The following is a 12,448-nucleotide window of genomic DNA, read 5'->3' as shown; positions in this document are numbered from 1 at the left end:
TTACCAGTGTGGCCATGGCCATTTCTTGCTAAAGGCCTGCCTGAGCCACAGGGATTGACATGATTTGAGACAAGTGTATGATGACTTAGTAATCGTGGCAGTGGTGGCTCAGCAGTTAGAGCCCCAGGCTACTGATGCCAGGGTTGAAAATTCATACCCAGGGTCGGCAAGCTGCCACTGTTGGGCCCTTGAGAAAGCCCCTTCACCCTTCGCCCCTGCCCCCTGTTGTATGTGTGTGTGTGAATGTGTGTTCACTGCATGGATGGGTTAAGGGTGGTCAAACACTAATGGTGAATATGGTTGTCTTGTCTAGTGATGGATTAAAGGCAGTCTTGTCTAGTGTGATGTTAATTAGCTACACAAGTCTCATAGCTCCAGTGCAAAACTAAAGAGGCAAACTCAAGACAATAATATAATAATATATAATATAATGTAAAATATTTAAAAACTAGCTGATAAAGACAACACTGACTGATACAACGTCCAGTGCAGCCATATGTATGGCCTATATGACCATCAAAGGGTTGCCAACTCTCACATATTAGCTCTAATCTCGCATGCTCATGCTACCCTTGCCATTTCTCCTCTATTTCATAACCTCTCTTTCTCTTTAAAACTACTGATAAAGCTTCCTACAGCTGCAGCTCTGGATTGCACTGCTCAAACCCCCTATGGAGGGGCAACTGCGGCCTACTGGAGGTGATCAGTAAACTGTTAGACTGGCACAGGGCAGTGGCGACATCTGCTGGCTGAACAGGGCACTGCAGCTGACACATCCAACCCCCTTTTGAGGATATTGCTCCATTAGCTCCATCTCTCTGTTTCATCACTTACATTCCTCTCTCTCTCTCTCTCTCTCTCTCTCTCTCTCTCTCTCTCTCTCTCTCTCTCTCTCTCTCATCATCAATTCTCCACTGATGATGACAGACAGATAAGGATGATGTCACGAAACACAGAGACATAGCGTGAGTGATTACTTTTAAAGGTTTATAGATAATAAAGGACCCTTATCCTACATATATATCATGAGTGTCCAATGAAAAACATGTATCTCCAAAAATGGTGACTTTACCGGAGTAATGTAGAGCATTTCTATTGGTCAATTCACCCAGATACATGTTTTCCGTTGGACAGAACATATATATATATATGAGGAATATCTATGATGTACTTCATACCATGTCCGTTTTCTCCATTGTTTGAACCCTGTAGCTTCTCTGTACACGGTGTAAATAATTGTGGATGAATGGACCAATAGAAATGCTCTAAATTACTCAAACTCTTATTTTACATTAACTTCCATTCAGAGTTAATCACATTTTTGCCTTCTCCTGTAAAGCCACAATTTTGGAGATACATGTTTTCCGTTGGACAGCAACAAAATATCATTTATTTAGTCTTTTTAGTTTTTGAGGCCCAGAAGATGCATTAAAGGTAAATTGCCTTAAATGTGAATTATGATTCACAGTTTGTGATTTACTCTGGAAAGGGAGAAGAGGATCATATTTAGCAATAAGGTAGAGAAATCATGTCCTTCAGCCCCTTCTGTCTCAATCCCATTTCATCAGACACGAAAGACACATCCGGCTACCTTTATTGCAGGTCTGCAATGAGCTGTTTTCCTGTAAATCAGTGATGCTACCACATAGAAATGCCATCATCTCCTGAAATCAGTTTGGGGAGTTTGCATTCTGCCGACAGTTCTCTGAACCGAGTATGCATTTTTCATCATCTTAAAGACTTTTTAAACTAAAGGTTTAGTTTGTTCACTGAGTTTTATACATGTCTGTATGATTCAGTGGTTGAGATGAGATAAACAAAGCCGTCCAGAGCAGGGTTTGGTTTGAAATGGTTCATTATAGAGAAACTCTGCACCTTAAATTGCTTTAGAGTGGCAGATATAGGATTTGATTTACTATGCAGTTTAAAAAATGTGTCTTCTGAGTTTTATATGTAGTGTTTATAATAATATAATAATGACAAATAAAAAAGAGACTGTTTTGCTGTACACTGTTAATAGGACAAGATCCTTGAGGAACTGCTTTGGAGGTACTTCAGTTTGACACTCTGGAGGAACCTCTTAAAGTGCTTTTTACCATTTTATCATTACTACTAGTGATTTGTCAACTGGTCAGAATGGTTGCCTCCAGCTTTCTAGACTAACTAAACTTAATGGGCCTACTGTATGCATGAAAAAAGCTGTGTCAGTTTTATAAGCTGTTATTTTGTCATTGCCATAGTGATGTTTTGGTTTTATGCATGCTGTTACACCTGGTTTCAGTGTTAAAGTCAGAATTCTGGTATTGCCATGTGTGAATGCCCGGCAGGCATTCACACATTTTAACATAACGTGGATCTAAATGTAATGGTGGTCTGAGGTTAACCAGAGAATCTTAGTATCACATTTGGAGTCTCTCTGTCAGGAGTTTGACGTCTGAATTCATTTGAATTTATGAGGCTGGGCAAGTCATTTCCCTAGAGCAGATTTACAGTATTCAAATTTACATCTGCAGCTCAAGTCAGTATTTGCCCCCTTGGTAGTAAGCCACGTTCATAACTGAGACTGGCTGAGACAGACATTGTATGAGACACACTCTTGAGTAATTCTGCCGGCGCTCCAGGCTAGGGCGTACATCTGTAGTGTAGGTCAGCCAACCAACAAGCTCAACATGCAGAATAATTTATGAAATTGGCACAACACTGCATCATGATCTCAGAGATGAGTTCAGCAGAAGATAGAACAGGTAAGCCCAACAATATCCGAACACCCCTGCTAATTCTGAATCCAGCTCCTTCAAAGTGCACCAGCTGCTGACAGTGTGTTCCACTGCAGAGACACAGTATAGGAAAGGCATCACCAATAGATCGACTGGTGAAGTTGAAAACTGATTGATGTCTATGGTGGCTTCTGTCAAAAAGGAAAAGTGGTCAAGCGTAAGAATCTAAGCCACCTTGACTGCTAGACGACTTGTGAATCTCAAAAACATCAGGAAGGTCATGTGGGGTGTTCCCGGTATGCAGTGGTCAGCACTTACCAAAACTGTCGAACCAGTGACAGGGTCATTAGCACCTTAGGCTCACTGTGATCAATGGAGGCCCCACCTCACAATTTACAGCTCAGAGGAGCTGTGGAGCTTGTGGAGTCCATGTCTCAATTTGTCAGATCTGGTGTGGAGGCGCAAGGTGGACATACTCAATATTAGGTGAGAGGGTGAAGGGCCTTGCTCAAGGGCCCAACAGTGGCAGCTTGCCAAGCCCCGGGTATCGGGTATCGAACCCACAACCCTGTCATCAATAGCCCGGAGCTGAGTCCAACCTGCCCCGTAAAGTGCAGCAAAGGAGGACATACTTACTATTACTATTTAGAAGAAATGTTGAATACGCAGGTGTCAGGTAGTTATTTTTTCTTGCCTGTGCCTATTTTACTGCTCTGCTCATCAATATTGTGGAAAGTATTGTCCCAGCCAACATGCTCATGTGGGGCTTACATGGGTTGAACGACAGCTAGGTGGGCTCCAGCTGGACACGGCCTCTGAGCGGGTTTGTACATGTGTTGTTCCTGGGACCCAGTTGGGCTTCCCAAATGGGCCCCATCATTACAGCCCACCTTAATCTTATAATCATTGGTCCCAGCTAGCCCAAACGTGCAGTGTACAACCCAGATGGGGCCTCCAGCTAGTCTGTGCCTCTCAGCTCTGTTCCCACATAAAAAAATCTTTTGTTTTATTTGTTGTTCAGCTGCAAAAAGTTTTGTCCCATCCAGTTAGTGACGTGTACTTACTAAGTGAGTCAAGGGAACCACAGTATTTTGTGCAGAGAGCAAAATAAATCAGAGTAGGGTCTGCTCAGCTGTGGTATGTATCATATACCATAGTCGTGTAGGATCTGGCCAAGAGGAAGCATGTATAAATTACAAAAGGAAGCCCAAGAATTAAACCCTGGGGGACACCACAGGTCACTGGCGAACTCTCAGAAACATAACTTTCTACTTCGACAAAGTAATTTCTGCCTTGCAGGTAGGAACTGAACCATTTTAGCGTGGCTCCTATGAGTTCAACCTAGTTCTCATGTCTGTTTATGAGAATTTTATGGCCTGTGGTGTCAAAAGCCGCACTGAGATCAAGACTGGTTGAACAGATATTTTTACATATATTTTACATATATACATATAAACATATATATTTACCAATTCTTACGCTTGACCACTTCTGCTAAATGCCGTAAATGTAAATGTAAATATATTTAACTCATTGATAACCTTATCAAAAGTAGTCTTGGTATTATTAAGGTCGGGATCATCATTCGAATTTGCGTAGACAGCTATTTAAGGATAGCAAGGATAGAAGGATAGAAAGTTCTGTGAGCTGACGTAACAGAACTAGCAATTGGAAATCTTCTCCAGTAGTTATTCTGGCTAAATCTTACAGTGTGAGGCCTGTGGTGCCTGAAGAGTGATGAAAAGCCATAGTAGAAGTTGCTGTTATTGATGCTCTGCCCATTTTCAACATTGGTTGGCATTTGAAAGATCCTGTGGGCCAAACAAAACCAAAAAATAGATAGGTCTGGGGAACGGGAAAAGAATGAGGAAAGTCAACACCTATGCGTTCAGTACAATAAAGGGGAATTTTTGGATTGACCAAACAGAAACCTGTCAAGTTAAAATGACATCATTGTGTTTCATTGAAACCAACTGACTCAGGTTCCCTCAGCTACATCTTGCTAACCACTCACCACCACTGGCCTTGAGTTGTTTCTCTAGCAAACTTTATTCATTACTATAAATCTGATAACATTAGTCTACAATGACTGTCATTACATAAAAATGCTTAATGTTTAAAAATAGTATAATGCAGTATAATGCTAAACAACAGCCAATAATGAGTTCTACTAGCCCCAATGAGATTCCCTATGTTATATAAGCTAGCAGTGTAAACTTACATATTAAAGACACTGAATAATGCATTTATTGAGTATTTCCCGGAATGTTCTAATACTCTCTAATCTCTAGTAAAATGGGCAGCTCCTCTCATCGGCTGCACACCACACTGAAGCCATATTTAGCACCTTCAGCTGTAGCCTGAGATTGCCAAGTTGCAATACAGCATTGACTACTATCACACTGAATACCACCCCCCCCCCTTTTTGTATGAAGAACAGACCCACCTCCATCTCTTTCCTACCTTTTTTCATCACTCACCACACCTACGGAGGGGTCCAGCTTCAAGTGCAGACCACAGGAAAGCCAACCTGGACTCCAAGCCGTTCCATCTTAAAGCATGGTCCACACTAGCAAATCGTACTCCTGTAAGACCTGTGGTAAAACCACTGTAACGCATGGGCTCTCTGGCTTTATTGCTTTAGTAATTCACATATTAACAAGAGCATTATTGAAGTACTAACCTGTTGGCTTGTATGTGTGCAGTTTTGAACCTGAAAGTTTTATTAATTCCTTAAATTTTTACATCCATGATTCAGATTGACTCTATTTCAGATGTTGCCTAGCACCTAGAACAGTGAGAGTGCATCAATGTCTGACTGAAGGATTACTCATGCTTTGTGCATCTCCTTTGCCTCTCTCACCCACAGACAGAAACAGGTATGTGTGCTGTACAGTATGAAGATCAATGCCAGGGAGGAATTCCAAAAAACTGTGATGTCACATGGGCTGAGAGTTAGGCTATATAATGCAATATATCCTCTTCCTCATAGACAGCAAGAAAACCTGACAACAGCAGAAGAGTAAGAACGTACAGCTGCATCTTTCCCCTCTCTTTCTCTCTGTGTGATGTATTTGATGTACTGATGTAAAGGAACGGTAACAGAAATCTTCTGCATCTGCTTTTTTCTTACCTCTCTAACAGTGTACGTGGGTCAGCGTTGGCTTTTACAGGCTCTTACAGTGGCAGCGTGGTTGTGGTGGGTACAAGGCCGCAGTCTCCTGGCTATATCTTGCAAACAGTTGCAGGATGACATAAGCCTTCTACTGGAGAAAACAGACATAGAGATCGAAGATATGAAGAAGGAGCTGCGTCTGGAAAGCACCGATCCAGCAGAGGTAGGAAATATTGAAGAAAAGAACCTTTAAAGGTTCTTCAGAGGTTCTTTGCACTGGTAAATAGCTCAGGAACCATTTAAATACCTTAATGGTTCTTTGTTGGGTAAAATGGTTCAATGGAAAGCTTCTGGTTCTAGCTCCAAAAAGGGTTTCACTATTGTTGCAGGTCAAGGAAACTATTTTTCAAGATTTTAGCATACCATGTATTCCATAGGACAGAAGAAATTCAACATAGTGAAAAAAACATGCTTTATGTTGGATGATGGAACATTGCTTTGAGGATTTGATTGAATTCAGAAATTCAGCCATCGCTCCAGATAATGTATTTCTACTGATCCACAAGGTGACCTTAGGCTCATGGATGCCTGGATGGATGAAAGAATGACAGATGGAAGGATGGATGGCAGGTGGATAAATGGAAGATGGATGGATGAATGAATGGATGGATGACAGATGGATGAGTCATGTATGGATGAATAGATGAATAGAAAACATCTGGTTCTAGCTTCAAAAATGGGTTTCACCATCAGAGAACCCTTTTCCACAATTGTAGCTGACCATATATTGCATAGGAAAGAAGAAAGGAATGATGGATAGATGACAAGTGGATGCATGGATGATGTATGGATGGATGGGTGACAGATGGACAGATAAGGCATGCATGGATAGAGGACGGGTGGGTGAAGGGATAAAGGGATGATTGAGAAATGGATAGATGGCAGATGGATGATGGTTGGAAGCAGCTCTGAAGTGTCCATTGTGTTGGCAGTGCTTTTTAATGGAGATTCCAGATTCCAAATGTTGGTCCTGGATAACTCCATAGTTTCTTTAGCATTATGTTCTGAGTTGCTAATCCTGGTGCAATATGTGAAACAAATACTGCATAAACAGTTCTGTAAACATGTGGCCAACACAGATGATTGGATTTTATGGTTAAAATGCAGGTAAATAATACTTTTTATATGTGTTTCATTTCAGATGAAAATGACAGTGTTAAATAACACAACAACAGAGAGTGTTGCACAGGTAAATATATGCTGTGTATATGATCAGTTTTTAATGTGATACATTTCTCACTAAATCAAGTCATTCTAATTTAAATGTAATAATTATCTCCATGTTTGTAGGCCTTTTCTGTTTTACACCAGATTACATGCTACAAACACAATGTCACCCAGCTTACAATAGTGCTCAATGATGCCAAGTCTGTCCAGGAGGCCCTGATGATTCAGGTGAGTCCAGGAGAAATGACTGTTCTTCCCAACCATTTCTGTGACTGATTGTGGAATTGGATAGTATATCTGTTTAGTATCAGTAATTGTTGGTGACATCAAATCCTAAGTTCTTCTGTTGCTGTTGCGGCACATTCTTGAAATAAAGGTGCTAAAAGTAGTCTGTTTTGGCAAAACCAATGATAGAGTTTAAAGAACACCCACATACTGGTAAAGTAAACTTATGGCACAAGTTTGGCCATTCCTGGTCCAATCTCCAAAGGTAATTTTAGACAGAATATCTCAGATGAATCTGATAACTCTAATCAAGGTCTCAGACCCTAATTAGCTTGTTAAGACTATGGCACATATACAACCATCATTAGGAAAGGCCAGGAGATGAAAATTTTAACGCTTTATAAACACTCTCTAAGCAGCTGTATAAGATCCTTGAGGAACTTTTGGAGGTTCCATAGTTTGAAATTGTGGAGGAACCTTTCAATGTGCAAGAACTTTTTTCTTGATGGTTCCTCAAAGCAACTTAAGAGGTTCCTCCACATTTTTAATGCGAAGGACCTCCAGAAGTTCCTCAAGGATCCTAGTTGTTTAACAGTGTGCAAAGTAGGAGGAGGCTATATAAAGACTCTAAAAAGGTGGTGCACTCTTCTACTGTGCAATGGTGGTGCACTACCTTCACAAATATAACCTTAGTGGAAAAGCCATCATCACAAAATTTAGCATTAGATAGTTTTAAAGGAACATCTACACCTAGAGAATTTCATGACAAGAACACCTTTCCAACTGTTAAGCAAAGAGTGGCTCGATCTTGCTTTGGGGTTGTGTTGCAGCCAGTGGCACAGGAAACATTTCACTGGTAAATGGTAGAATGGATTCAGTTATATACTAAATTCCATCATATTCTGGAAGCAGCTGTGACACCATCTTTAAAAAAAAACTGAGGATAAAATGAACATGGTTTTACAGCAGGATAATGATCCTAAACACACCTCGAAATCCACAATAGACTTCTTCAAGAGGCCCACACTTTTGCATTCTGCTGTATACCAAGTTAACGTTTTTCCCTAAAACTGTACGTCCAAGTCCATTAACCATTAACAAGCCTTTTTTAAACATTTCACCTTCCAACCCACTCCATTTTCTGCTGCACATTTCAAGAAAAAATAGTAGTTTTCCTTGTTTTTCCATTACACTGAGCCTTTCCCTGGGCTTGGACTTGAGTGTAACACTGAATGGAATTGAAGTAATAGGCAGCGTGCCTGTCCACGTCAGTGCTTTGGCAGGATGTTTTGGGCCATTTTGGATAGAATTTCATCTCGAGTCTGAAAGCCAACCGACTGTTCTTCCGTTCTGTCATGAGGTGTGCATATTTATGGATTATGCAGGGCAGATGTGTCAATAGTTTCTCAGATGGCCTTCAAGTGCGTTTATTTGTCTTTCCAAAACACACACTATCATAGAATCTAACACTGGTGTTGAAGTGCACTGCGGTTGACACAATCCGGACCGTCACCCGCATCCTTGACCTCCCCAAAGCTGGAAAAAGGGCGTGTTTGCGTAATTCACACAGCTCGTTCTCCAAGCAGCTGCCTGTTCTAGAACCTGCTTGTTCTTGCCTCTTCTGTGTGTCAGCTATTGAGACACTGAAACAACAGCAGTAATATTTCTTACATTGCCCGTTTCCTTTCTTCTCTGGCATTTACACACTAATGACGTACAATGTTAAACCAGTGCTCAGCAATTACAGCTTATACACGGACAGAAGAGTTAGGACACCAGCTCATTCATTGATTCTTCTGATATTAAGGATATTTAAAAAAAGCATGCAAGGTGACTAAGTTTTAGGGAGCTTATGTATGTTTATGTGTTCAGGGCATCAGGTCTGTAAGGCATTATTTTACATAGAAAAGCAGCGGTCAGCAAGAATAGGTTCATTCACTTCATTACCATGCCTCAAAAGGTTTTATAACTTGTTTTTTCAATGTTTATAATGTTTTTGTTTGTCTCTCAGGGTCACCAGCCATCAGACTTAGCCTGTCCATCTGTGAAAGACATGTCGCATTGGCAGAGTAAGAAGAAGAAGTACTCCTTGCTTCAGGAGTTAAAGGCAGTACTAAACAAATTAAAGTCGGATTGTACAACCTGACTCAGTTTAATCTGGGTTTAAATGTTTGGTAGATTTTATTTAAATGTATTAATAATAATATTGTGCTTTAATGATTGTGCTCTAATGTTTGTGATTTGTGTGCTTTTTATTATATCTGCATTCAGGCAATAATTGCCAGATAATATATGTGTACTATTTATGAAAAAAGGAAATAAATCTATTTAGTTTACTTTCTTGATTTCTGACTTCTAAAATGATAGTATGATATTATAGGTAATGTAGCTGGTCTGTAGATGTAGATGGGGTGGGGGGGGGGGGGTAATGGCATTATTTATGAGTCAAATGTGCATGCCTTAGAACAAGAAAAAACATGCAGGCCTAGTTCTGTGCACCAGACTATGGTCTTCTGTGTAGACCACATTTTTACTATTCTGTAGATGCGATAGGGATGATAACGGCGCCATATCGATGCTAACGGCACAATAGAGATGCTGGGCCCCCACAGTTGTGATGCTACTGCTATGATAGCAGCGGTAGCTGTGCTGTAGTAGAAATGCTGGGCAAGGGCAGCGGCCAGCAGGCTAACACTGCGGTAGCGATGCTGGTCAAGGCCAGTATACTTGTTAACTTTGTGGGAAATTGTAGTCCTCAGACTGTCAGTATGAGAAAATATCTAGGCTAACAAGAGGCAGTTCTTGCACATGTGTGTTTCAACAAGGTTCATCAGTCAGTCACTCACCACACTCACTCTTGCCTTTTCTCTGTAGACTCACTCGGTGTTTCAGCAATAAAAACATTTTATGGCAAAAAGCTTTAATCAATTGAATAATGTATATAATAATAATGAAAAATAATCATTAACTAAATACATAATATAAATGATGTAATACTAATGAAATGTAGAAAACAGTACATATATGAATATTCATACTTATTTTGTGTGATAGATTACTGTAAAGTTACTTTAAGAAATGCCTCAGATGTCTGGTTCCTTTCACTGGTATTGTAAAAGAAAATTCTCTGTAATGTGGTTTTCATCAAATCTCTCTGATAGACTTTACTGAAATTTTAACAACTTATGTTACAGATATTTTGAAACTTGATGGAAATTCCCTTTAAGTACAGTTTGAAAAAGGATTAGGCTCCATCAATCTCTCTCTCTCTCTCTCTCTCTCTCTCTCTCTCTCTCTCTCTCTCGCTCTCTCTCTCTCTCTCTTTCTCTCTCTCCAATGTCCAATAAACAGTCAAGATTGTGTTTGTGGAAAGTCAACTTGTAGGCCAGGCTTCATTTGTTCTAGCATACAAAATCAGCAAGTCTATCAGCTGTGAGTATGTTTTACATTTGGGAGTCTGGAGAGACGTTAACCGTCTGTGTGGGTTGTGTGGCACGGTTACCCCAGTCAAAGCTGGGTCGATGAGAATGTGTTATATTAGATTCACACATACAGATTGCCTGAACTGATGAGGACAAATTTTGTTTGATTTGGAACAATGCAGTGTTTGATTTAATAAACCACAATTCAATAATTCTCCATTTATTTTGCAGAGGCCAAACGCTGCCAGACGTTAGATATAATATTCATCTGCGTTCTGTGAATTTGCCACTCTGCCTTCTCTTTTCCCACAGCTTCTCTGTGTACAGTTGTGCAGCTGTATAAACATCTTCGGAGCCCCAATCTGGATGACTGGAGTATCGATTCTTTTCTGGGCTTTTGAAGTTGCCGTAGGTTTGACACTTTCCACGTTCTCCTGTAGCAGATTGGCAGTGAACCCAAAACAATGCCATCATTAGGGCTAACAAGGGCATTACTCATTCAGTGGTAGTGTTTAAAGAGCCCATACCATGGAACACTTCTGGGAAATACCGGTTCTAGTATTTAGTTTGTGAGTTACAAAAAATGTAATTGAAGCCCTTAGAATTACCTGGAATTTTGTGTTCATTACTAATAAAATGTGATCTGATTGTTACTTAAGTCACAATATATAGGCAAGCAGAATCTAACTAAACTAATAACACACATACACACATTTGTACTCTGTACTCTTTAGGACTGCTCCTGTATTTTGTTAACACATTACATAAACAACCAGACTGCAGGCTAGAAAAAGTAAGTGCACCTCTGTGTTAATTAATGACTTCTCTTGGGCTAACTGTCAAAGTGTATCTCAATTCAGAAGATGAGCTTGGAGTCATGGGTTATTTGATGTGTTACTCTGTCCATCAAATAATGGCACACATGGCCTGGCTACTGACAAATCTGTTAATCTCAAGAAGGATTGGTTAGGGTGAACCATGCCGAGGACTATGTGTTCACTTACTTTTTCTAGCCTGCACTAAGGATACTTACTAAATGTGCTCAATAAAATACATGAACAGTACAACTGTGTGTGTTATTAGTTTAGTTAGATTGTGCTTGTCTATAACTGTGACTTAAATAACCATAATCAAATCATATTTTATTATTAATCAATGCAGAAACCCAAGCAATTGCAAAGGGTTCTCTTACTTTTTGCACACGTATGGAAAGTGCTGAAAAAGTGTCCTATTTGAAATGCATTGCCTTTGTGATGTTACAATAGCCTTACATTTATGTGGAGGTTCAAATGAGTTTAAACATAAGATAACACAAATGTTAATTGGCACTCTTTATGCCATAACATTAAAACCAATAAAGTGAAGTGAATAACGTTGAGTTCTTGGTTTACAATGGCACCTCTCTTAGATCTCAGGGTGCTGGCCTCTTACGCGTTCCCAAAATTCTGAAAACCTCAGCAGGGGGAAGAGCCTTTTCCTATAAAGCCCCCCAGCTCTGGAATAACCTTCCAGATAATGTTCGGGACTCAGACACAGTCTCAATCTTTAAATCTAAACTGAAAACTTATATGTTTAGTTTAGCTTTTGGTAATTAATGTTTCTTAGATAAGGGCTGCAGGTCCAGGGGTTCGCGGACCCAGGGAATTGTAGTACTCTGAGATGCTGGAGCTGTCGTCTCGCTGCTTACACGCGATCACTCAGGTTTGTTGACGGTGGAGCAGATAGATGCTGGTGTTCTCAGG

The sequence above is a fragment of the Salminus brasiliensis genome, chromosome 19 (assembly GCF_030463535.1).
Source record: "Salminus brasiliensis chromosome 19, fSalBra1.hap2, whole genome shotgun sequence".
In the NCBI taxonomy this organism is placed as follows: domain Eukaryota; kingdom Metazoa; phylum Chordata; class Actinopteri; order Characiformes; family Bryconidae; genus Salminus; species Salminus brasiliensis.
Note: the sequence above shows the minus strand (reverse complement) of the source record.